General features: G+C 39.0%; 1 protein-coding gene across 3 annotated transcripts in view; it reads left to right on the top strand.

The window, feature by feature from the left end:
* Nucleotides 1-4,992: 4,992 nt before the first annotated feature.
* The window catches only part of npffr1l2 (neuropeptide FF receptor 1 like 2), a 76,053-nt gene continuing 54,621 nt past the window's right edge, over nt 4,993-26,424 (top strand). For 2 of the 3 annotated variants that reach the window (XM_025911874.1, XM_019365175.2), the window contains exons 1-2: nt 4,993-5,248; nt 9,022-9,116. The gene's annotated coding sequence lies outside the window, so the exon portion shown is untranslated. The remainder of the gene's footprint in view (nt 5,249-9,021; nt 9,117-26,424) is intronic. The other variant, XM_025911873.1, reaches the window with a different exon arrangement.

The raw sequence follows: 26,424 nt of genomic DNA, 5'->3' as shown, positions 1-26,424 counted from the left end.
CCAATGACATGAATAGATTTAAAAAAAAAAAATCCTTAATAATTTCACAAACAAGGATTCCCTTGTTTGTGAATTTATTGAAGTGCTGCAGGTCAAGTGTTGCACTTGAAAAGTGTTTTCCTGACTTTAAAACTCTGGCCACAGTAGTGCTGTTAGTCTCACTCTTCATTGTAGCATCAGAACACAAGTTCAGTTTTCAGGACGAAATTAAATCACACACAAGAAGTTTGCCCGAAGTGATGATACAAAGGAAATGACAGCTGCCTCTGCAGCTATTTCCAAATTTGCCTTTCACTTATGCTCAAGAAGGCACGCCGTTTAGGCCAGCTTAGTTCATATTTGTTTTTTTAGGCAATGCTGCTGTATATTACTGCTCTCTGATGGCAGTGTAGAAAAAATCATCTGCTTGATGTCACCACACAGCTCATTTAACTGGCAATTAACACTCATTTAATTCAACTGCTGAAGCGTTCATTTGTCCTTTAAAGATTTACAGTAAAGCATCAACAAAATACAGACTCTGTGAAGTGGGAGAGAGCCTCATTTTAATTTACCTAATTAGAAAGGTTGGTAGTTTGATCCCTGGATGCTCCAGCCTGCATGCTAAATTATCTTTTCGCACATCCTGAACCCCAGCTTCTCCTGGTGCATTCATCGGAGTGTGAATGTTAGCAGCATTTAGCCAACGAGACATGTTGTCTAAAGCACTTTATAAGAATCACCTCATTTATCATATAGTGTTTGGTCATGCCTGAATGATTATTTTCAGTATTTATGTGTCTCAAAACACACCTTTGGGGTGTCACAATGCTTTTATAACCCACAAAATCCCAGATTACCACTCCTGTGTCAAACACACCCAACTCTATAAAAAGGCACCACAGGTCCGGAGAAAATGACATGAGTGCAGCAACCTAACAAGATCGTGCCACAGGAATGCAGGAGGCAGGGTGGACCACCACACAGAGCTGTTTGGGTGACTGAGTGCGACCTCCTCCACCAATTCAGCAACAGGTGTGGGCAGCACTGACTGAACAGTCACTGATTAACTTAAAATATTTATTATAAAGAAATGAGAAGCAATATACGAGCGGTCATTTTCACACAGCTCAAACTATACCAGTGAATTTACAAATAATAGTAAGGTGATGAGAGCAGAGAGGAGACACTCTGGGAACAACTCACAGCTGACCAAATCTGATTACAGGAATTGGGGAAGGAAATTAAAAAGAAGCCACAAAAGAGAAATGACTGTAAAAATCAAACAGGAAGTTAGATGACAATAACACCTGACACGAAGAGCAATGCTTGACAAGAAGCAAAAGGATACTGGGGAAGTCTGAATAGACAAAAATACAAAGACTCATAATAAACTTTACACACTATAAAAGCCAGAATACAAAGTAACAGGAGCTCAGGACTAAAGTGGAATACAAAACCCCTGGAAGAACAGTAAACAGCAGAAACCAGCTATAGCTTACATAAATCTAGAAACAATACAAGCCGCAGAAAGGAAAACATGAGCCTAAGACCATGAGACGAATATTTCAAAAAGTAAACAATGAAAACTTACAGCCAACAGAGAGACTGTAGGAATAAAAACCTCTGTAAATTTCCACTTATACAGAAATATGTTGAAATTTTGAGACACTTAACCTGAGATTTCAACTTAGCTTTGACTAGCAATATTTTATTTTTAGATATTTACAATGCATTGCTTTTAATAAATCTCCTGAGTGTATGAGAAAGCACACCCAGGTGAGGCAATGCTTACAGGCAGGCATTTAACAAGTTTACAAATGTTTACTTCAACATCTTTGGCAGGTTTTGTCCGTGAAAACTTTTTGTACAGTCAACATTTGCCTGTGGTTTGGTCTAATGTGGCTCTTGGATTTCTGTATGTCGTTTTGCTTTTTTAAAGGACATATTTATGACATATTTCTTACGTCATACTCTTTTTCCATACTGTATTTTATAATTGTATCCATCACTTTTTAATTGTTTTTAATTGGTTGCCATCATGTGATCTTTTGTTTCTGGTGCGTTTCTAACCAGAACTTCTGCATAACACCATGACGTCACATATCTTTTTTACTCAGTCCTCTCGACTGTGAGATTTTTTTTTCCTATGTGGAAACGAGAATTTTCTGACTGACGTGGCAATGTTTCACTTTCCCCATCATCCATTTTGAGATTAAGCTCAGGTGGTTGTTTTTTTTTCTCTTAGTCTTCATTTATCTCCTTTAATTCAAGCCTTAAAGTATTTTAATACATCTTCGAACATAGCGAGGCTCTGAGTTCTTTTTGTAGCTTCAATTTTAAAATCAAAAGTAAAATTTGATAGAACTCCAGCTTTAGCCACTAAAGTAAATTCAAATCAGGTAAATGATGACTAGATGACCTTGGTAAGAATGACTCTTTTCTCCAATTCTGTGTCTTAATTATAATTATTATGCTCCACAAATTCATCTTCCTCAGTCCACAGGCTTGATGTAGAAGCTCTGCTCTTTATTTACTCGCTGCTATCTCATCAACTTTTCTGAAAATTACTTTTTCATCTTAGTACATCTTTGTAGCTCCCACCAGAAATGCCAGCAGAGGAGGTGAGGAAGCAGCGCTGCTGCTGTTGTATTCTTTGGTCTCAGGTGTAACAACGATTTACATTAAATTCACAGCATGTGACAAATACACTTTTTTCCCCTTTTAATCTCACAGACAAATGGTGAAGGGCAGAATGTTTGATATTAAACAAGAATAATAGAACAATAAAAAGAAGACTAGATCCATATACACACTGAAACTTAAAGATGATAAGAACTGTGCGGGAAGTAACCGCAAGAGTGTGAAGCAGCTCTAACAACACCTGTGGTGTACAAGAACAACTTAATTGCTTGACAGATGTGTTTCAGCTTGTGGCTTTCATCCGGGTTATCATCATCATCAGTAACAGGATTAGGAATCAGTATTATATCAGCGGGACAGCTCTTGCTGCAAGATTCAAGGTCAGCTGTTTGGTGTTTGGCTCTAGACAAAGGAAAGAAGTGAAGGAAACCTGGTGGATAGTCAGCGCGATGAAGAGAGTACTGGGAGGCTGTACTCTCTTCATCGGGGCCAAGCAAAGGGGCCAAGCAAAGAGAGGTGGCGACAGTCGTCCGTCTTAAACTTCCTCCATCTAACCACCGCCTTCTGATTAAGCATCCTGTTGTAAGATAAGATGTAGTCCACCAGTGCACCTTCCTCTTATGCCGCCCCATGTCTGAAGTACACCCTGTTCTTGCAGAGGAGCACTTTTCTGATGTAGCTTACACATTTTGGCACTGTCAAAAAATACAAAACAAAACAAAAAACATTTATTTTGGGGTTTTATTAGACGGCTTTTTGCGGACTTGGGAAATGTATTGTAGTAGACTATATCATTATAATTTATAGTAGGGGAGACCGGAGATCGTTGTAACATTTCTGACATTTCTGTCTGTAAATTGGAGCTCTTTTAAGGTAGTGGATTCAAAATGTAATGCAAAGCATTTACATGTCTCTGCTATTAAATAGTGCAGCTATTTTCTCTGCAGCACAATTACCCATTGGATGGTATGGTCTGAAACACAAAGAGTGAAATGTTACAATTAACCCCATAGTCTGGGTTAGTTGTAACATATCCTGGGGTGAAATGTAACACAATGAAATAAGGGTACTGACAAAACATTAACATGTAATCTTTTTTATTCAACACATGAATGCACTTAGAGCCATTTATGTAGCTGTGTGTGTGTGACAGAATGCAGAAATCTAGCTTTTGAACATATTCCAACCCCCAAAAAAAGACAAATGATGGAATTTTCTGCAACTGAATATTTCATTAATTTTGGTTGGTCTTCCTTGAGTTTGGCCTCATTGGCTCAGTGGGCATTATAACCTACAACTCTTGCACCAAGTTTTCAACATAACAATGAAGCTAAAAAATGTAGTTGTGCACCAGCATCATTCCATGACTTTTTATCATGGCTGACCTTGGTGTGGTTTGCAAAGTGCTTCAGAAAGATGAGGAAATCTGTTTCTTGCACCCATCCTGATTTATTTCCACTACCAATACTTCCTACTGGTCCATCTCTGACACAGTGGTCTGCATAATGTATGTGTGGGAACACAAACAGTGGAGGAATTGTGTTGCCAATGGCATTAACCACATATACAAAGGTGACCAGTGAGCCTCTCTCTGCTGATGTCGTTGCCCCAACTTGTTTAATATAAGTTAAAGTAATAGTGTGGTAGGTGTAACATCTGCATTATTGTTACAACTAACCCAGACTGTTGCTGTTACAACTGACCCAGACTCCTATAGCCATGAACTAGCTAAGATTACAGCCAACGGCTAAAACATTAGCACTAAAGACCTACACAGAATATATCCCATAGACATACAAATAACATAATTTAAGTTTGATGAGTTTAACTGCAAAGCAGATAATGCTATTAGAAATTGAAATAAAGTAGAAAAACTTACTTTTTGGCATACAAATTACCTTTTTTCGTGTTAAATTGTCTGTGTTTGACAAAATGTGCTGATTTTTCACATGTGATAGCAGAACTGAATTGGGCATGCACAGGATGAGTCACATCATTTGAAACTTAGCCCTGATTGGAGAAATTGGAAGTGTTACAACTGACCCACGTTACAACTATCCCCGGTCTCCCCTATTATTCATTTGTTATTTATTCAAAAGTCTGCATTCATTCATTCATTACGTCGCAGCGATATCACTGAAGTTTAAGTGCCCAATGAAAGACAATAAACTAATTTGATCTTATCTTTGGCACTGACTTGCAGCGTTAAAATGTATTTACACATTATATAAAATCCATTTGCTGTGTGCCTTTTCATCGGAAGGTCGTTAGAATGTGTTGGAACTATTTGCCACGTTTGCTTATATAAACCGGGTTAGCATATAAATGGACCTCGTGGCTTGAGACCCTCAGTGTGCTGCTCACCGCCGCACACGTCGCTGCGTCTCTGTGTTGCGCGCAGTTAGTCGGACTGTAGTACGTGGCTGCAGACCGCCGGGCACCTGCTATGCATTGTAGATGGACTTCTAAATTGTGACTGTTTTTCTGAAGGAACATTACTGAAGGTTCTTTATTAAAACTATGTAAACAGTTAGATGCCTGAGCGCCGCACTCTACGCTGAGGACCTCTGTCGCGTCTCCTCTACTATTGACTCTTTTTCCATCAGTGGAGCCGGACACCACAGAGGTAGGTTTTCCTTTTATACATATTTTACTTTTACCTCAGTGCCAAGAAAAAGCAAGGGGCTTGGGGGATAGCATCCCCTGTATCTGTTTCTTTCGATGTGCTTAAGAAAAACGATTAAAAATAAAAAATTAAAAAAATTAAAAAGCAGTTTGTTAAACTTATTCAAACGTGAGCTTTTCAGAAGCCTTCAAACACTGAATCAAATGATTCAGTACAAACTCTTTACCTTTCTATTCATCGATCTCGTTATTAAAGTTGGTGGTGCGATTTAAAAGGACCTGGTTGCTGCTTTATTTATTTTTATGTATATATAAATCGAGCTGCAGCAGGCTTTGTGTGCGTGGTCTCAGATGATGAATTTAGGACCGTCAGAGAGAATTTTTCGTGCTTTTGGTGTGTGTTCAGTACCGGAGAGTTAAGAGGAAAAAACACGGAATGCGAAGTTACATGGTGGCTTTAAGCAGTTAAACTATGAGCCTTTGCATGCAAAGAATAACAGTCTTGTTGATCTGATACGTGGAGGTTCGTGGAGGTTCTTGCATTCACTGGCTCACCTCTTAAAAATAATAAGCACAGACGTACCACAGGATCTGAAGGTGTTCGATGTCACATCAGCACCTCCAGTTTGCTGGTTTGGAGTGCAGGTAGGACCTCATGCATAAATGAACTGCCGATAACTGCAGACATGCAACGGCTCCAAAAAAAAGAAAAGAAAAAAGAAGCCTGTGTGGCGCTGACATTTGCAAAGACTGAAATATGAAAGCACAGATTGCCAAAAACAAACAAAATTACTGAGGCTTCCAGACAGCATCAGTCTGGGTAAAGATGTCAGGGGACCAGTTTTAGTTAAGTACCAGAATTATTCTTCATTCTAAAAATCGAATGTCAGACCTAATGTAGCCAAACCACCTCAAGTTTTGCTGCTTCAGACTGAACAAGTTAGTCTTTCGTCCCCTTCACTCAGTGTGTTCTGTGTCACTGTTCCCATGCTAGCTTCTGCTGTACATCTCTCCAAGCAGTACTTCTGGTGTGCTGTTTTTTGTCCTTCTCCACAATCTATAGTGTAGTTGCCAATTCTGGTACTTAAAACTGTCCAGCAAACTGCATTCACAGTATATTATGTACTCAAGAAACGCAAGTGCATGCATACTTTCAAGACTTTGGCGTGTTAGAATGATTGGATGATGACTCGGACTGAGCAGCACCTCTTCACAACTGAAGGGCAAAACTTCTAAATCAGGCAATTACCCGCTTCCCTCGTGTCTGTAGCACAGTGGTGCTCAGTCTTTTTCTGTTAAGTTCCACTCTTGAAGAAGAGATTTGACAAATTCATTCTTCAGTAGTTTCCTTTTAGATCTAGATTTCTCTGTGAGCCTTGTGCTTTTTCAAAAGGAGAAAAATGAAATATAAACTGACTTTGGCAGAATTGTAACAGCAAGTGTCCTTTATTGAGAGTTCAAGGCGTATTTCTGTAGCAGTCGTGGGCTGCGAGGATGGTGTTTTTCACTGAACATTAACAGGTCAGCAGGGTCGGTGCCTGCTGAGGTCATTCTCAGTGTTGAGCCTTGAGCTGCACATTCACAGATACGAGATGTGGGACACATAAGCAGAATGCCTACAGTACTCTGTCCTATGTGTGGACACCCCCTCTCCACACCAAATCAGACTTCAGTACAGCACCTGAACCTCAGCCTGAGGATGGACTCAGATGTTGTCTGTATGACCTGCTCCTCCTCAGCAGAAGTAAGACCAGCAGCTGCATTAAATGGATCTTGGGGAGAATTTTTGAAATGATGCTCTCAAGGAAACGATTTGTTCTCTAAGGCGTGCAATCACTGATCGCTCTGAAATCACTGGTATTAGCAAATTCACTAACATGCTCACAGGAATCAGCATTCCCTTTATCAAGGCGACTTGATGAAGGGAATGCTGAATACATAAATATCAAGTTTTTGAGTGAATGCACTGATCTTGTCTGATCCAGTTGAACAAAAGAGGCTTTGTCACATGTCATGTTTTTTTGGCTTCTTTTTCTTCTTCATTTTTGCAGATGATTAATTAATTCCTTATTTCTTGTTTGTCTCCGAAGCGTTGCCCATTTTTTCTTTTCATCGCTGTCAAATATCTTTTTATTCTGTCTGCTTTTCATTCATGGTGTGAATGTCTTTGTTTTGATAAGTAAATTATTCAGAAGTTAAATATTAGTGTCGTACAACTGCAGCTTCACTTGTCATGCCTCTGAGAATCTAGTGTGATAGTTGTAACACACGACACTTTGTTTATCCATAGTCATATCAGAAAGAACATGTCATCTATTTCCTGCACCTCTCAGCACTTTGTATTGCTGCTGTGCACAGTGGCCTACAGAGATACAATGTGAATGATGTTCAGTTCAGTAGAGACCTGATATGATGAGGACAGGTGCAATTCCTTAATATCTCATCGGAAACAAAAAGGCAATTTTTTTTTTTCCAGTGTCAACGTCTTGCTTGTAGTTGACAAACCTAAACATCCTGCACACGTGTGGCTTAATCTGTGGTAGGCTGTGATTATCTTGTCATGATGGCTGCATGACTGACAGGTCCCTCCTTCACAAAGGACTGGAATGTCTTGTATTTAAATCAGGTGTGTGAAACATACAGCTCAGACAACAGAACTCGCCCAACGGTTCTGCTTTGCAATTGCAAATAAGGAGGAAATCAATTCCGGTCTTTTAACTGTTTTTCTGTCAGTTTTTCCAGTATTCTTACCGACATTAACATTTTTTTCTGGAACATTTTCAGTTAACATTTTTGTGTAATTTTACTCATTTAATACTTAAAGTCTAAGTTCCAAGAGCTGTCATGATGGGTTTCTTTGATTTGCTACAGTAGCAGGAAAAACGGATGTACTGTCAAAATTGCAATTGTTTGCTAAAAAGAAAAGAAGTCAGGGAAAGGTTACCTTTGCAGGAAAGAACATAAATGCAGGCTCGTAAAGCTGCTGTCTTACTGGGGAGGCTGGTCTACTGAGTGGCAGCTGGTGATTCAAAAAATTGAGGATAAAAGGAAAACCAGTGGCACCGTGTTATTTTACACTATTTAGCTGTTTATCTCTACTTCCCTCTGGTTAACTTAAAGTGGAATGATGGCCTCTTAAAAATGGTCGCTGCGGGCTGTGGAGGGAAATGAACTGCACGTATCATGTTTGCCTATAAGCCTGTCAGCTTCCAGTCGGCTTCGAGAGGAATACTGATGTGCATTTTAGGAGAACCTGCAGCACAATACTAATACTCCAGACAGTTAATTAGTAACGAATTACCAAGATACTCGTTGCCATGTTTTGTTAGTTACTGATGAGGTCATCAATAACAGCACAGTAATTATGGCAGCAGATTGAGGGGAAAACGTATATCAGGAATGATATTCTTGACTTTAGTCAACAGATCAGACCTTTAAATGAAAGCGTCCCATCTTCCTGATGACAGCTGCTGTGCAACAAATGTTTAAACTGTAACATTACTGTGTGTCTCTGAGTGCTGCTGACTGATCCTTCCTGTTTCCACTAATTAAGTTATGAATAATTAATTAAGTTTGTGCCAATGGCAGAAATGCTTGTGCTACCTGAAGTTATGAAAAAAAGAACCGTGTTGTGAGTTCTTCCTCCTTCTTTAGAGTTACACTGATTTGACATGTTGGGAGATTATCGTCACAGCTGCTGTGGGTCCTGTTGCATGCAATGTTGTGAGCGCAGGATAGACCTAAAGGCCTTCTCTCTTCTTTGGATCTTTTAAGGCCAGAAGAAGTCCAGCCAGTGAGGCATTAACACAGAGAAAAACATCCTCCGTGCTGTAGCCCATGCAGTAGTCGTTACCACGATCAAGTGCCAGGTGAGTAAATCTTTTAAAGCTGAGGCAGCGAAGCCCATTGTGCCAGCAAAGCTCTCCATCTGTTCTTGCCACGCTCCCCAGTCAAAATCCATTGTCTCCATTAGCTTAACTGTTTGAGCTGCTACAAGAAGCTAACTCATGCATTGGATTTTCACTTTGCCTGTAGCAGAAAACACTTCACAGATGATACCATCTCCCCAGCACTGCACTTTTTTTGAAGCACCCTGTTGCATATGCCAGACTGCTTTTTTTGTTCTTGTTTTTAATATAATCCCTCCACATGCTCCTTCTAGAAAATGAGTCCAGCTGAAGGTTAATCCTTCAGTAATTAAGTGGCATTACTCCTTTTATGAGAAGGAGCGCAACAAATTAAAATAAATTTGACCCAATGGTAAGCACTGCAGCAAGGCTGTGTTGGCTCATCATTGTCTTTTTTCAACAAACCTGCTAGCTCCCATGCTAACCAATATATTTTGTAATTCTGCCTAAACGCAGTGATTCTAATCTTACTCACAGTAACTCTGACATTTCCTGCTATAAAGGTGGAGTGAACAGGCTTGTGAATTGGTGTGATGAGCTTCATTTACATATTTGTTTCTGAAAGAGTGAAGACACAATGTTACAGCTGAAGATCAGAGCTCTGTTGCTGTTCATGGCTGTGGCGTTAGTCGAGGCATTGTAGTCGATGTCAGTACTACCTGTTTGTGTGAGAATCAGTCAGCATCTCCATTTTCTCCAAGGACTCTGGAGACCAAAGTTTATTGTGCCTGCAGGATGATCACTTTGATTTTTTAGGATATCGGTATTAGTTTGAAGCTCATACTTTTTATCTTGTTAAATTTGTGTAACATATTATTGTGACTGAACCCTGCTCATAAATTCAGGAAAAAGATACATGAGCACCTTGCATAAGCAGAGAGGACCACACAAGCATATTCTACAATGGAAGGATTCATCAGGCTCACACTCTGAAAGAGTGGCTCACACTTTAACTTGCGAGAGTGCAACTCTGGGTGGAAAAGCATGTTGTGACATTGCATAAACTTATTGAAATGTGTTGCCATCAAAGTTCAATGTCTTCCAACAAAATATTAGTATGTGACTTTTCTGGCTGAGCAGAGATTTTTCAGTGATACATTATAAAGCTTTTTACTTTATACCTTAAAAGCTGTTCTGTTGCTTAACGGGTTTATACCAGTGGTGAACACTTGTAGATTATATTAGATTCCCAGTGCAGGGTTAATATTGCATTCTAGTTGTTGTTTTGACACTTCAAGGGAACTCCTCATCATTTCACTCGTGCTTGGCCAATAGCATGTTAGCATGGACATAAGTAAAGGACAATAAGCTGACATTGGAGTTCCTTTTCTCTAATCTTTCCTCTCTTGCCTGTCCTCTAGGAATCACTGTTGAGGCATTTTAACTGGAATTTTAATAATGAATTCTTTGCAAAAATAGAGCGAAAATCCATAAAAGTTAGACGGCTCAAAGGTTGGAAAGAAAAGTCTGTTTAATGCAGCAATGCGAGTGGTCTGTTTTGTTGTTGTCGTTTACCACAACCTCAATTCAAAAAGTTGCGATTCTGTGTAAAATATTTAAAAAATTAAAAACTGAATGAAAAACAATAAAACACCAAAAATGCTTCAGATGTTTAAACTGCAACATTTTACTATTTCATGAAAAGCTTATTTTAAATTTGATGGCAACAATTCCTTGCTGCTGATGGGAGCAGCGAATAGCTGGACACAGGTCAGTAACATGACCGACTATAAAAAGAGCATCCAGGAGATGTTTTAAAGAAGTAAAGATGAGCAGATGCTTACCAATCTGCAGAGAACTATGTGCAAATTGTGGATCAATTGCAAAAACTTTGAACATGTCATCATCTACAGTACATTACAACAAACATCTTAAAATTGTACATTTCCCCCGTTTAAACGTTCTACGTCCTTCAATGCGTCAAATACGGGTTTATGAGATTTGCAAATCACTGCATTCCATTTTCATGTACACATCATCCCAACTTGTTCAGAGTCGTGTTTGCACTTGGACAACGAAAAAGGCTGCAAGATGCATCATGAATGCATTGCCTTTGCAGGATTTTGATTTTACTGATTTCTTGTTCCTTATCTGAAGCATTTATGTGCCTACAATGCAGAGCTAAAAACAACTCAGAAGCAGCCCAGCTAGAAGTACCACCCTTTCTATTCCTTGCATTTTCCTCCTTTTTTATCCAACATTCAGTCTCTGCATCAATTCAACAACGAACAATTCAGTCAGAGACGGGTGCACTAGTGGATGGTAGTGCAGTGTCAATCTCAAGCTCTCCTATATGAAACTGAGTCACCCATTTATCTTTTATAATGTGAAAACGTTCAGCATAAACTAGAATATGTGGGACCAGTGACAGGGATTGAAATACATTTCCATGGGGTTTTACCAGATGCTTAAAATGGAAGCGATATAGCAACTCTAGTGTAGAGCTGCAAATGTAGCCAATCCTTGCAACTTACGTATGATCCGAAAGAGCGAGAACGAGATGAAAGAATGAAAGTAGAGCTCGGCAGTTCTTTGGAGACACAGTTTTCAAACTCAGAACTGAACAAACAAATCTCCTTTTGACACAATCCTTAAAAGTTTAAACAATCTCTAAATATAAATGAGAAAGAAACACAAAACATATTAAATATAATGTTGAATGTACTTATTGAATAGAATTTAAGACAGGGAAGACAAAAGACTGCAAACGTTATGTAATCCCAAAAAGAAACTCATTATAAAACACTCTCCAGTTTGAAAACAGGCAGAATGAAGTGGTGAATGGAGTGAACTGCTGTGTTTCTCAGTAAGCAAAGGGATTTTGTGCATTTTGTGTTATATACCCATTTCAAGCATACATACAAACAGCAGCTTTGACAGCCTCTATAGACAGCATATGTGAATAAACAGTAATTGCTGGATGTAACTCCAGTCCTGTGAGTTTGTAGCTTGTATGTGCACTGCCCTCAAACAGGCTTCACAACAGTAAGTGAAGCCCCAGTTTGGTACCACACGAGCTGTATCAGGAGAATATGACAGGATTTGGCTCTTATTTCATTTCCAGTGCTGTGGTAGAGAAAACCAAAATTTCATTATTACAAATTAAACATGGCATGAATGTGCACAACCTGTTGGAATACAACCAGACACACACACCCACAAACAGACAGTAAACGACACAACGTGTGTTAATCTGATTTTCCTATTTATTTAAAGGATAACCTGCCACTATTTTCCACTTTGTGTGACACCCTTTGTGACTGTATCCCAAACTATTGCATGAATGACTGTAAAATAGAGGATTTCAAATTTCAAATGCAACTCTAAAAAAATCCAAGACAAAACAAAATCCACATCAAGCCCTCATGAAGATCCACATAGATTTACATACAAATTAGTGAAATATCACTGCCGGGTATACAACTGCATACATATTTCATTTAATCTGCCACGGCTACTTGTACAGTAACCCAGCAGCTGCTCCAAGACTCTCAGTGAGTAGCTTAAGGGTTTACTATTTTCTGGGAGACACAATCATCACAGTGTCTGTCATTGAGTGTGAGAGGAAAGCAAATCAAATTAGGAAATGTTGTATTACTGCACTGCATTGATACAACCTTTGTATGCATTGATATATGTATATACATTTATTTATTGATTTATAAACTCTATAATCCTCTGGTTTACATATTAATTTTGCACCTGCCCATATTTACTTATGGTGCTCCAGGCTGACAGCAGCTTGCCTTTCCTCGTTCCTCTGAATAGCTTTCACAAAAAAACAGATACCACTTTGTTTGAATGATGGCCTGATTTATTTTAAAATACATACACCAAATATTCACCAAATATATTATAAGTTTTCTTATTTCAGAGTTAGCACAGTTCTGAGGATGATGTCAACGTGTGTCTATATGTATATGCTCAGTTTCAAAGGTCAAATTTGTGATGATTCATCATGGGGGAAAAAACAAAAGAAAGGTTTTTTTTGATCACGGTGACATTTATCTTTGCTGCCCACCTATTAAATTCCTTCACTCTCCACTTCATATATTACAAGAGCTACAACTGCAAGGCTGTAATTCTACTTCCTTCTGAGTTTGACATTTCTAACTTCCAGAGGGAGAGCTTGAATTAGTCCGTCTTAGCTCCATGCCTTTAGGTGGACACCTGTGTTGGCAAACACTATGAATATTAATGAGAAGAAGCGTGATACTAAATTTGTGTTTTCAGAGAACACTAGAGAACAGGAGGCTATGACAGAACTGATCAAAGAGAGTCTTTCTCTCACATAACTTAACTTGTAACCTAACTTGTAGCCACTGTGACGCTTTGAACCCATCAGTACGGTTTGTCCAATTCAATGTCCAGGCCTTCATTTAGTGCTTGATTGATTATCAGCCTTTTGTAACGACTGTAGCTTGTGATCTGGCTGCTGCCCCACCTGAAGGAGGAATGTGGAAAAGGAGAATACAGGAAAATATGCTGAGAAAGAAAAACAATCTGTCTTAGATAACGCTGCACATTCTGAAAACGATGCGATACGCATTGCAATGATCATTATTTATTCATCATGGGTTGGGGAGCTAATGTTACTCTCCTGAGAATGCACTTTGTAGTATGTGTGGGTGCAAGGAGAAGACTCCAGACTGTTCAGCCGGTTAAGCTGAAACCCTGATTCAATCACTAATCACTCAGTTAAATCAGTCACTTATGTGTTTTCTTTAAATTCCATGAGATTGAATTTGCTGCTTTGACAGATGGCTAACATTTTCATTTTAATTATGTTTTCAGTGAGACCAGGCATGTTGTTCATTCAAAGTTAATCAAGATGTTCTCCTGCGAAATAAAATCAGAGTCAGATATCCAAGACAACATTTATTACAACCAAGTCGCTGTTTACATGACATCATTTTTAACACCTGACAGGGGATTTCTTTAAATCACCCTGCCGTTCTTTGTTCAGCTGAGACACCTGAGTTAGAAAACACAAACACTGCAGATTTTCTTTAACTCGCGAGGGCAGCCATGGAACGCAGGATCTGCGTCTCATCTCTGTCTGCGTTTTTTATTTATACAGTTCTGTGTCTCTCTGTGTGTGTGTGTGTGTGTGTGTGTAACAACGTCACTCAGAGCAGCGGGTTTTTCCCTTCTCTACTCGTAAAAGAGCTGAGGTTTCACTTCTCTATATCTAAATGTTCTCTGAAGACAGGAAGCGGTTAGTAGCTGCACACAAGTTACTAGGTGAAAAGTCACGTAGACATGTGCTTAATGATAAATTAAGGAATACATTTCATGGAGCTGATCACATATATGTTCAATAATATTTTAACAACACCCATCAGTCCAAAACCCCTCCGTGGTCCTTTAAAATGGCCTGTATTTGTATAGCGCATTACTTAGTCCCTAAGGACCCCAAAGCGCTTTACACATTCAGTCATTCACACACTGTTGATGGCAAGCTACATTGTAGCCACAGCCACCCTGCACTGTAAAATCTAATTAGTTCCCAGAACTCAAAAAATTATGGAAACTCGTTGCCTCAAAAAAATTGAGTAAAGCTTAGCTAAAAATGACTAAGTTAGGACAACTTATTTACTTTGAGTACTCTGTACAAGCTCATTTGTTCCCAGAACTCCAAAAAATTGGATCAAGTTTACGTAAGATGACCAAGTTAGGGCAACTTACTCATTTTGAGTACACGGTACAGCCTTGTTAGTTCCCAGAACTCAAAAAAATTATGGAAACTCGTTGCCTCAAAAAAACTAAGTAAAGCTTACTTAAGATGACTGTTAGGACAACTTATACATTGCAAGTCTGCAGTATTAACAATAACTTGATATTTCTGACTGTACAATACTAATTGTTTACCTACTGACAAACATGTTAAGTTCAACTAAATGAAAAAACAATTTGTGGTAACCTGAATATGATTAAAAATAATTAACAACACTTTTTGTAATGATGTTAAAATGAGCCCAACTTTTTATTTTCAAACACGACAAAGTATAACAGCCAACATGGACATGTTCTGCTGAACAACAAACAATTATATTGCCATCACTGTTATAATCTTACAATGAAACAAAGTCACAGATGTAATTATTCTGAAAATAAGTTTAGGCCTACCACAGTTTGTTTTGTACTTACATTACTTATATAATCAAAATAAAATATTTATTGTTCTGTCACACGTGCAGTCTCTAATTTAAACAACACATTTGTTTTCCATTCCAACACATGAGCTGGAATGTTGTATTATTTTAAGGATGCTTGTTTCCAGTCCAGGCATTACTGCCTGAATGACTGTCATGGATCGAGGTGATCCAAATGTAGGTGCAGAAGAAAGTCTTTAACTTCCCTTAAGTACAGTGGCAGTGGATGTGGGTTGAAGATGCAATGAGCTTGAACCTGCAGGCGACCATCTTCACTGACCACACCATCTGTGACGGAGGGCTCATCTCTCCTGTTGTCCTGCAAGCAAACAATCATATTTTTTGGAACATGAACTTAATTGCTTTCTTAAAACATTTTTTTCTGCATTTGGTATAGAACAGACTCCAATTTAGACAATCTCAGGCTCCCTCCCAACCGGAGAGGTGACATTCAATGTCCCAAATTGTCAGTCTGCATAGCCCTGACCACCACCCAACACACAATAATGTCATGAAAGCATCATTTTAAAAAAGGGCTATGCAAACATGGCCAATAACTTTCATTCTAATGATGTGCAAAATGATTTTGGGCACAAAACAGATTTTGCTGTTAGAAAACTTGCAGACTTCACTATATACAGTGTAGACCCTCTAAACTAAGTTTGGGGGATGTGATCTTTCAAGAAATGCAGACCAAACTGTTGTTGGTTGTTTACCTACACAGCATGTCTTGTAGAATTAACTGTGGTCACCAGCAACAGCATAGTGCAGTCATATCTCAAGTCTAATAACAGAAGACAGGAAAAGATCAGTAAAGAAACAACTTCCCCAAACCAAAGCACAAATAAAACAATAAGTAAAACAGGCTGATCTAAAGTATGATTAAAGTTCAGCCTGATTAATATAAATGTCACTGACAGTTGCTAATATATTGGAAAACCAAAATACTTCCCACTGAGTTGATGTCTTTCTGTCCAACAGCAGGAGTGCTGGTCCCATCGGCCTCAAAGACAGTAAGAAGCAAGCAGAGGGAGAAAAAACAGAACATTTTTCAGAAACTGATTTGATCCTTAATGGCTGTGCAATCATTGTAACATAGAGTTTGCTTATGTTGTTAAATAAAGGCTAGATTTGACATTAATAGACGCAACAGATGTTCTAAAGCTGCCACAAAGCATGAAAAAAAAATAGACGTCTCCGAAAACGTCGGAGCATTTTTGCAAATATGTGATGTCTTGATAAATCGAGCAGATATTTGAAATTTACACAGCTACATTCTCGCCTGAAAATATCTTAAAAGTTTATTTTGTGACCCAGAAAAAGTTTTTCAGCGGCGCTCCTCCACCATTGCCGCGCTTACAAGTACGCACAGGCTCCGACAACCGTGGCCAACAAATGCGATCCTCCTTTTCCCCAGACTACCCTTTCTGGGTCACAAAATAACCTTTTAAGATATTTTCAGGCGACAATGTAGCTGTGTAATGCTCAAATATCTACTTAATTTATCAAAATATCACATATTTGCAAAAGTGCTTCCACGTTTTCGGAGAGCTCTGTTATCCACCCCCCACATCCCACACCTACCCCACCCCACCCCTAACGGCTGCACCTCCCGAAGAATTTTGTCTGAGCTGTTATCTCACTTATTTATTTCAAACAATCAACAGAAAATTTCACCACATAGTTTTATGTAAGGTTTTTAAGACTGTGGTGTTAATTTTTAAGTAACATGAGCCCAGCGGCAGCAGCAACGCTAGGCTAACACTAACTAGCTAGCAAGATTTTAAACCTGGTGCTAAACTAAGAGAAGCCACAAAATCAGTTTGAATAAGAGTAAATATTTACTCACCAAGTCAGTGTATCAGGTAAAGATCCACAGCAATGACAACAATAATATCTTGAGCTGACGCTTCTCCAGGGGTCCGTTCTTTGTACCTCGCTAAGTAAGTTAGCTGGATTTGATTGTTGACGATTTCGCGTGATCTTGGATCGTGCGGTTCTCCGAAGCTCATCCGGGACTTGCTTTCATAGCAACAGATCCGTAAGCGTAAACCTGCTTGGGAGCAGGCTTACTTTATGTAAACAGGATTAGATCGCGGGCACAGGTATGTCCGCTTCATTTATACGAAAGCAACAGCGATATTTCTCCACTGTTTTTCCATAAATAAATATTATCAATGTAACTAAAGATAATGCAGTATTTGATTCTTTTATTGATTTCATACAGATACATACAGGTCATTTCCTAAAAAAAGGGAAATGTACTATTAATCATTCTATTTCATGTATTTGATTATGTCAGATGTAATTCATATTTTAGAGTAGTAATAGTAAATTACTTCGTGTAATCAAGATGAGAGACCACGGCTATAAAAGCGATAAATAATTAAATAAAACTCTCCCAACTTACTGTGCATGCTTCAGTCACCCCTTGCATGGGAACAGGTAGAAGTGATGGAGTGTTATGTAAAACTACACACAAAAAACCCCACAATGTCAATAAATGTCACAGTACAAAAAGCATTCTAAGTAAGGCAACAACCAAATATTTTACACTGTCCAAATAGAATTATGAGCTCATTTACCAGTTATGAAGGTGCTGCTGCTACTGCACCCCGGCTGCTGGTCTAAGGAAGAGCTGCCCCCAGGGATGCCCTCAACAATGGGTCTGGTGGCATTCAACCCTAGGGCCAGCTCCTCTGCCGGGGTGTGACGAGGGGGTGCAGGACCACCACCTGTCTTTATTTGCTCGGCCCTTTTGTTGGTTGCTGTTATAAACAAACAAACAGATTATTTCAATTATTTCAATTTCAATATATTTATCACTTAGCAATATAAGTGATAAATATTACCATTCTGTAGAATATTCTTATATTTCACTTTTACTTGTTCCCATGTTCTAGTGGGACCTGTTGTGGCTCTAATGTGAAAGAGGATATAATGTAATATAATATAATAAATTACTTACGAGTTTAATTTGTCAGCAACTTTCTGCCAGCCCTCTCTCCTTGCTTTTGCAGCCTTTGCAGTGTTCCCTTGCGTTTTAATTAAACTCTGAAACTCCTGAAATCCCTCAATCAAGAGTTCTTGCTCTGCTGCCGAAAAATACTGAGCGCGCTCCTTCGACATCTTCGCCGACCAATCAAAGGGTTGCCGATCAATGTTTCTACTATCGATGCGTAGCCCCTTTTAAGCCACCCAGTGATCTCACATTACTTCATCCAGCTGTACTAATCGTCAACAACAGGTGTGTTCGGAGAACCGGAATAGCGAGCTCAAAGTTGGCGCGATGATTTGATCTTGGATGTAGTAAGCGAGGTACGAAGAACAGACCCCAGGTTTGCTCAACATATTCCATAAAAAATGCACCATGAACATGCGGACTGATCCGAGAGGGAGGAGGACGGTAGTCACGTGGCATTTTCAAAACACATCTTTCATCCTTCCGCACTGAGAAGCAAAACTTCCAGCTTACTTAGTTTTTCTAAGTTAAGACAACTCAAATAAATGGAGTTTATCAGCGTATTTGCATAAAAAGTACTGGTAACTTATTTAAATTGAGTTCTAATAACAAATTGATAAAAATTGAGTTCAGCCTATTTAATATAACACAATATTACATTTTACAGTGTGGGACGCACTGACAGGCTGCTGGACACTGGCGCCACCGCCTGACCACCACCAGTAGGTAACGGGTGAAGTGTCTTGCCCAAGGACACAACGACCGAGACTGTCGGAGCCGTGGCTCGAACCGGCAACCTTCCGATTACAAGACGAACTGCCAACTCTTGAGCCACAATCGCCCCAAATTTGTTCCAAATTTGCATGTGGAGTGTTCAGTTACATTTATGAGTTCAGCTTATTCTCAAACAGACTTTAAGAATATTGTTGTTCCTTCTCTTTTGTTCTTCTGATCAGTTTTGCCGGCTTTTGTTCCCCTGACTGGACTGATTCAAATGAATCATCTAAAAAACGCATAATGACATTAAAAGAAAATTCTTAGGAAAGACAGCATTCACTGTCGGTCTATTAAAACAGAAGAATCCATTTGAAAGACATGTTGATGAAAACGGCCGTATGCGCAAACCCAAAACAGCAAAAATACATTTTGTGGCCATCAGCTTCCAAAGGTGCACACTGTGTGTGTTAAAAAAAGATTCTGCTAACAATTACATTTTGTATTACAGATTTTTAAATAGACATAAGCGCTACACTCCTTGGCTCCTGTTTCCTTCCTCTTGTCTGCTTCTTCTAAGTGAGGATGTGCAGGCTGCATCCTACATGGGGCGATCATGGCTCAAGAGTTGGGAGCTCGCTTTGTAATCGGAAGATTGCCGGTTCGAGCCCCGGCTTCGACAGTCTCGGTCGTTGTGTCCTTGGGCAAGACACTTCACCCGTTACCTACTGGTGGTGGTCAGAGGGCCCGGTGGCGCCAGTGTCCGGCAGCCTCGCCTCTGTCAGTGCGCCCCAGGGTGGCTGTGGGTACAACGTAGCTCGCCATCACCAGTGTGTGAATGTGTGTGTGAATGGGTGGATGACTGGATGTGTAAAGCGCTTTGGGGTCCTTAGGGTCTAGTAAAGCACTATACAAATACAGGCCATTTACCATTACTGTAGGTCAAACACTAACATTGACACTGCTGTGTCACAGAACTGCGTCACAAAGCAAAAACACCACTTTAACAACCCTTTTTTCACTTTGCCATTAATTGGTTTCACATTCAAAAGGCAAGTGTTTCACTGCCCACACCCAGGTATTACAGAGATGCCTGCGTTATTGGACCACCTTTGTATGACTCTACAGTATGAACACACCTTACCTATAATTTTACAAGATGTTATTATGGAAAAAATAAAGGCTGTTGTAATTATTTTAGATGCTGTGCAATTACAGGTAACACTTAATCAGTAACAGTTTTTTTCAGAGGCGCTTCTTCCTCGATGCAAATTATTTCTGTTTGAGGTGCTCTTTGGAAGGGGTACAAACAGCTTAATCAACAAAGAACTCAGAGGCGCGCTCTCTTTAAAAAGAAAATTTACAATATCTTCATTCTCATGGTGCAGTAATGTTTAACCTACAAAACTTCAATGCGATTTGGTACACAGGCCTTTTATCAAGAAGTTACAGCGCTGCAAAATTATGCTGTTAATCACCATCAACATCATTGGTCTCTAACATGGGCCGTGCAGAATGGCTCTAGTAGACAACCTGTCATCACAAGAAGACACGAATATTATGGCACTGTATCAAAAATGTGTTCAAAACTAACACTTACTGAATGGTTGCAGCAGATGGCCCTGCCCCTCCCTGAACGTGGTTCTGCTGGAGGTTTCTTCCTGTTCAAAGGGAGTTTTTCCTTCCCACTGTCGCCAAAGTGCTTGCTCATAGGGGGTCATATGATTGTTGGGTTTTTCGCTGTATGTATTATTGTAGGGTCTACCTTGCAATGTTAAGCCCCTAGAGGCGACTGTTGTTGTGATTTGATGCTGTATAAATAAAATTCAATGAACTGAGATCACATTTTAATACTTACATGAAAAGTCTGAAAAGTCAGAACATTCAACCACTAAAACACAATTTTCTGTTAAGCAAAAATAAATAATGGCAATGGCGATCTTAATCCCCAAAAAATTAATGATACAGTATTTTTCTGTTTGTTTGTTTTTTATTTGTAAATTTGAAAATTCAGGGATAAAAGCAATTCTTATATTATTACTGTTGTCACGATGATGTTGTGCTGCAGTAAGGGCCGTTAGGACCCAATATGCAGGACCCCAGAAGCAGATCCAGCTTTACTGCTGGGAGTGCAGAACACTAGGAGAGCATGTAGGGAGAACACGACCAGGAACAGAAGAAAACTGAGGGCTAAATACATACGAGGTAATCAGGGAGATGGAACACGCCCAGGAACACAGGTGAACTAAATCTGATTAATGAGACGGGGAATGATGCTGAGCTTCATAAAGTCCTAAGTGATTCTTTTCAGGAATTTGATTGGCTGTTTCTCTGGAGCCAAAAGCCAATAGCAGCCCATGATCATATTTTGATTTAGTGTGCAGTCGAAGGAGCCTTATCCTTTGTCAGTGTGTGCGAGTATGCATTTGTTAAAAGGTAAGCTGTAATCTGACAAACAAACGTAATTTTAAATATAAGATCTTGATTGTATAGTCGGATGACTGCCTGAAGTTTACAAACCGAGGACAAATGCTGTGTTCCTGCTTTGAGAGCTTCTGCCACACGCCAGGGAACACAGGTGAACTAAATGTGATTAACAAGACAGGGGAAGCAAAACTAAATACAATGCACATAAGACAAGAGACAGGAATGAACACTGAGACGGAGACAGACAAGACACACAAGCCTGACATAGACAAAAACTAAATAAACATGAACACAAGACTGACTAAACACAGAAGACCTAACAGAAATGCCCACTAGGCACAGGAAACAAATGACAGGAGAACAACCTCAAAGAATAACAACAAATGAGTACCGAACGAAATCACAACCTAAGCAAAAGTAATGTTAAAAAACATCAAGTCACACAGAGAATATTAAACAGAAAACTGAAATCACTGGGTCCAAAACCCAGAATCATGACTACTATATTAGATTATCTATGAATACTTTTCATGTTGGAGGTTTGAAATAACATTACTTCATGCAGTGTGTCTTTGTCTGCTTTACAATCACACAGTGTTATTATTGAATTGGGACTAAAACTGTTAATCAGTAATTATCGTCTGCAATCGAGCAGATTTCAAACTGTTTTGTAATTGAACAGTGTTGATTAATAGTCAGTAGAGTGTTGCACAGATGATTGTATTTGCTACAGTTGCTACTGTCTGCCTGTTGGGGGTTGATGGTTGAGGGTCTGGGGTCATTGTGTGTTTTGATCGTACCTGTTGTTTCTCCTCTACCTGGCTGTCCCTTTGCAGCACACAGACTGCTGCCCTCCTGCTCTCCTACACTTCACTATTCATGATAGCTGTCTCATCCTTCATCCTGACTGGCTCGTTCTACCTCAGATGCTGTGGAAACTGTTGAAAATCACACTGGTTGAACTGTTTTGCTTTAACATGTTTTCAGGCTTTCAGGTACTCAGTTTTTTTTATCACTGAGTTTTTGAAAACATTTTTCAATCTGTTCAGGGAGCAAAAACTGAGCTGCAGAGTGATTACTTTTTTTTTTTTTTTTAAACAACTTGACCGGTCAGCTATCCCACATCGTGATAGAACTAAAAAATGTTTGCCCAGAATAAACTTGAAAAGATTTTCGAGTAAATTATTTAAAAAATAGGTGTAACATGCTGAGTACTAAGACATGTTTCTCTTTGTGATGGTATAAAACTGCTGCGGCTGTTGCAGTTATTGAAACTATAATCTATGATGTGTCCGTGAGGCTGGGAGCTGTTAAATGTGACAACTGTCCTGAACAAAAGATTTTGGCTTTACACTGTGACACTTCAAATGGGGCCAAACACAAACTGGCTGCTGTTGTTTAACAGAGCTTAATGTGTGTTTTAGCCCTGAAAATGTCATGTGGCGCATCACCTGTGTTTAAGAAGGTGAGTGTTCAGAGAGGCTGTCAAAATTAAGGTGAATTAAAAAGCTCTAAAACGACTTCGTGTCAGGGACAACTCAAAAAAATATGTTGTTTGCTTTTTCTAGTATGACCATGAGACTTGTTCAGACTTCATTAAATATTCTCAATTTATTGCTTTTGATTGTATTATTTAAGAAAAAAAAAAGAACAATTCTATGTAGTTCAGGTGAGACCTTTTTTAACCCTTTGACTGCCTGCTCAACCATTTGGTTTAGCATATTTTGAGAGACTATATATAATGAACTGGAGTACTTAGCTTAACTCAACCTTATTGAGCCATCTCTACCACTTGGTTGAGTTATGTTATCCTAAAAAAAAACACTAGATGGCACTGTGTCAGGATATGGCAGGCCTCATCTGCCACCCTCCAACCAGGAAATCAGAAAGCAAAAAATCACTCTGGACACATGGACTGTTTTGGCTAAAAATTTTAAAGGTAAGTACATTTTTCTGCAGTATAAACATGTCAGAGTCTTTACTGAACATGATTATGTCATTTGATACCAGAAAATAGCTGTAATAAATCCATAATATTTTTTTAAAAACATGCTCAACCAAACGGTTGATTTGTCAATTGATGGTAAGAGTAGCAAAACTTAGATAATGTTTAGAACTGTTGTTTTAACATATGAAATTGACTATTTACTATTGAATATAAATAATTTAATAATCTATACATGTAAATATGACATGTTTAAATTTTTCCAAAATACTGTATGTTACAAAATGTTCTAATGTTTAAAGATTTACTCACTTTCTGTGATTATTTTTTAAAGTACAGTTTTAAATGACACATGGAAATCAAACCAACTATATTTCTACAATTTTATTTGTTTTAATGTTTATTAGATGGATTGCAAATCCTTTTATGGAGCAAGACAACGCACCTACCTGGCCCTTGTACCTGAAAATTCGCAGGACTCTGATGGTGAACTGAGTGATGATGACCCAATAGATGATCCAGATTTTCAACCCAATTTTGCAGATGATAGTGATGAAAGCTGCTTTGATGTTTCCCTGGATGAAGATGCTCCTTCAACAAGTAGATCTAATAAACTTTCGCGTAAAATGAGCAAAAAAGGGAAAACTATCCTAAAATCAGTTCCCTTGGATGAAGCAGAGGATACATTAGACCCATCTTCCTCTTTAGTCCCAAAAAAAGACACAAGAAGAATCTGGAAGCATGAGGACATTGAAGAATTTCAAGTTCCAGACACCCAGACACAGTTCCATCACTCATCCCTGCATACAATGAGCATATGGGAGGGATAGATCTCTCTGACATGCTGGTACACCTGTACAAGACCCCAGCCAAGTCTACAAGATGGTACCTGCCACTCTTTGGTTACATGCTTGATCTGTCCATTGCAAATTCCTGGCTGGTCTACAAGAGGGAATGTGGACAACTAAACCAGAAACCAATCACACTCAAAAGATTGCGCCTGGCAGTTGCGCATAGCTTGAAACAAGTCAACAAGCCAGCATCCAAAGTTGGCTGACCATCATCCAGCTCTCCACCACCACCAAAGAAACGATACACCCCAAGACCCTCACAACCACAGCCAGATGTGCGATATGACTGCTTTGGGCATTGGCCACTTCACTGTGACAAGCGAGGCCGATGCAATTACTGTCCAAAGGGCGTCTCAAGATGGAAATGCCAAAAATGCAATGTTTTCTTGTGCTTGAATGCCAGTCAGGAATGCTTTGCAGTGTACCACCAGAAGATCTAATCATCAAGGGGTATTGGTGAAGTTGCATGAACGGCAAAAGAAAAGAGCCAGAACTGTTTCAGTGTGTTCTCAAATTTTTCAGTGCAAAATGGCAATGGTATATAATATACCACCAGAATTTTCTGGAAAATAAAATAAAAAATGTTAGTGCTGTTCCAACACTACAGTGAAAAGTTTATGTTAACAACAGGTCAAAAGTGAATTTGTATGTTTATGAATTTTCGGTAATTGCAGATCAAGTTTTTGATCAAATTTACAATATTTTTGTGTTTTATACATTTTGTGGTTTGTTATTATAACGCCCACTGTTGAAATGGAATCCAACAATGTTTGATGTTTTACTACCACAATAAAGTGGGTCAAACACAAAATTGGGTAGTTATTGTTTTGCAAAATGAGTATAACCTTTACTTTTTTCTACTAGTTATGTCTGTAGAACTTTATGTAGTTGTACCATAGAGAGACATCTCAACCGTTTGGTAGAGGGTAATATTTAAAAAACTATAAGGTGTGTATAAATTTTTTTTTTTGATTGTGATCATTATTGACCTAAAGGAATAGAAAATATGGACAAATAATTTTTTCATTGTATTTTTCTTGGTGAGGCAGTCAAAGGGTTAAAAAAGAAATTTGACTGATTTTTATGTGGAACAACCCAAACGTAAAGTTAACATAAGTCAGGCTTGTTATCGAGAACTGTCTCCACTGACAGCTTTGTGTTAAGAACACACCAGGGTTCATTAGGATCATCAGTTCTGGATGTTTTGTTGAGACTTTTAAATGATTTTAAACATAAGATCTTGATTTTACAGTTGGCTGACTGCCTGAAGTTTACAAACCAAGGACAAATGCTGTGTTCCTCCTTCTGATGTTCTGCCACAGCTTGACTGCAGCCACCTCCACTTGCTGCTTTTTTGCGGGTCTCTTTGTCTTCATGAACAAAAAAACATGTTCTGTTGGGCTGAGGCTGATTAACTCGGGAACTGAAGAATATCCCATTTATTTCTCCAGAGAAAATCATTGTTTTTGTAGTATGCTTGGGGTTATTATCCATTAGCTGTGGAGCACACTTTTCTGAATCAGAACAAAAAGTACAGCCCTTTAAACTTCACAATTTACCCTGCTTTTTCTATCAGCAGTCACATCATCAATAAACACGAGCAACTATATTCCACTGGCATCCAAACATGCCCATGATCATGAGCTCTTTCGCTCCTTCTCCATGTTTTTTTCTTTTAATCATTCTGGTTAATGTTGGTTCAAGATTGTATCTTTTAGATGTTTAGAAGTCTAATGAGGACTTCCTGTTCTTGACTGTAATCTCTTGACTTTGGCAGTGACGCGCGTAGCTCCCAGAGAGTGCGCTAGACCTGGATAGATGCTCTAAGGAAATAACTAAAAGAAGAATACTGCTATTGCTTCAGTCATCTTCTATCGTCTTTCAGGCCTTTCGGTGTTTCTAAGCTTGCCAGCACTTTCCTTGTTTCTAGGATTGTCTCCATATCGCTGATATGACCACTCTGCCCATGTGGAGAAGCATATTTTCTTTATATATTTTATAGTTTCATTTTTGTTAGTAAGCATAAAAATTCCACCTGCTTGTCCGTTATTAATTGTGCAAACGTGCTTTCTTCATCGACTTGTTTCTTTCAGCTAGAATTTACATAAAGAACTGCTGACTGCATGTCGCCACACTGGGCTGATTTGAAGATGAGTGCATTCATGCTCAGCAGAAAGATGCATATTCAGACCCGGCTTACAGAGACAGAAATTAA

The sequence above is a fragment of the Oreochromis niloticus genome, linkage group LG12, assembly GCF_001858045.2.
Source record: "Oreochromis niloticus isolate F11D_XX linkage group LG12, O_niloticus_UMD_NMBU, whole genome shotgun sequence".
Classification (NCBI taxonomy): Eukaryota; Metazoa; Chordata; class Actinopteri; order Cichliformes; family Cichlidae; genus Oreochromis; species Oreochromis niloticus.
The sequence above is the reverse complement of the archived record's forward strand: the minus strand, read 5'-3'. Positions and strand labels throughout refer to the sequence as shown.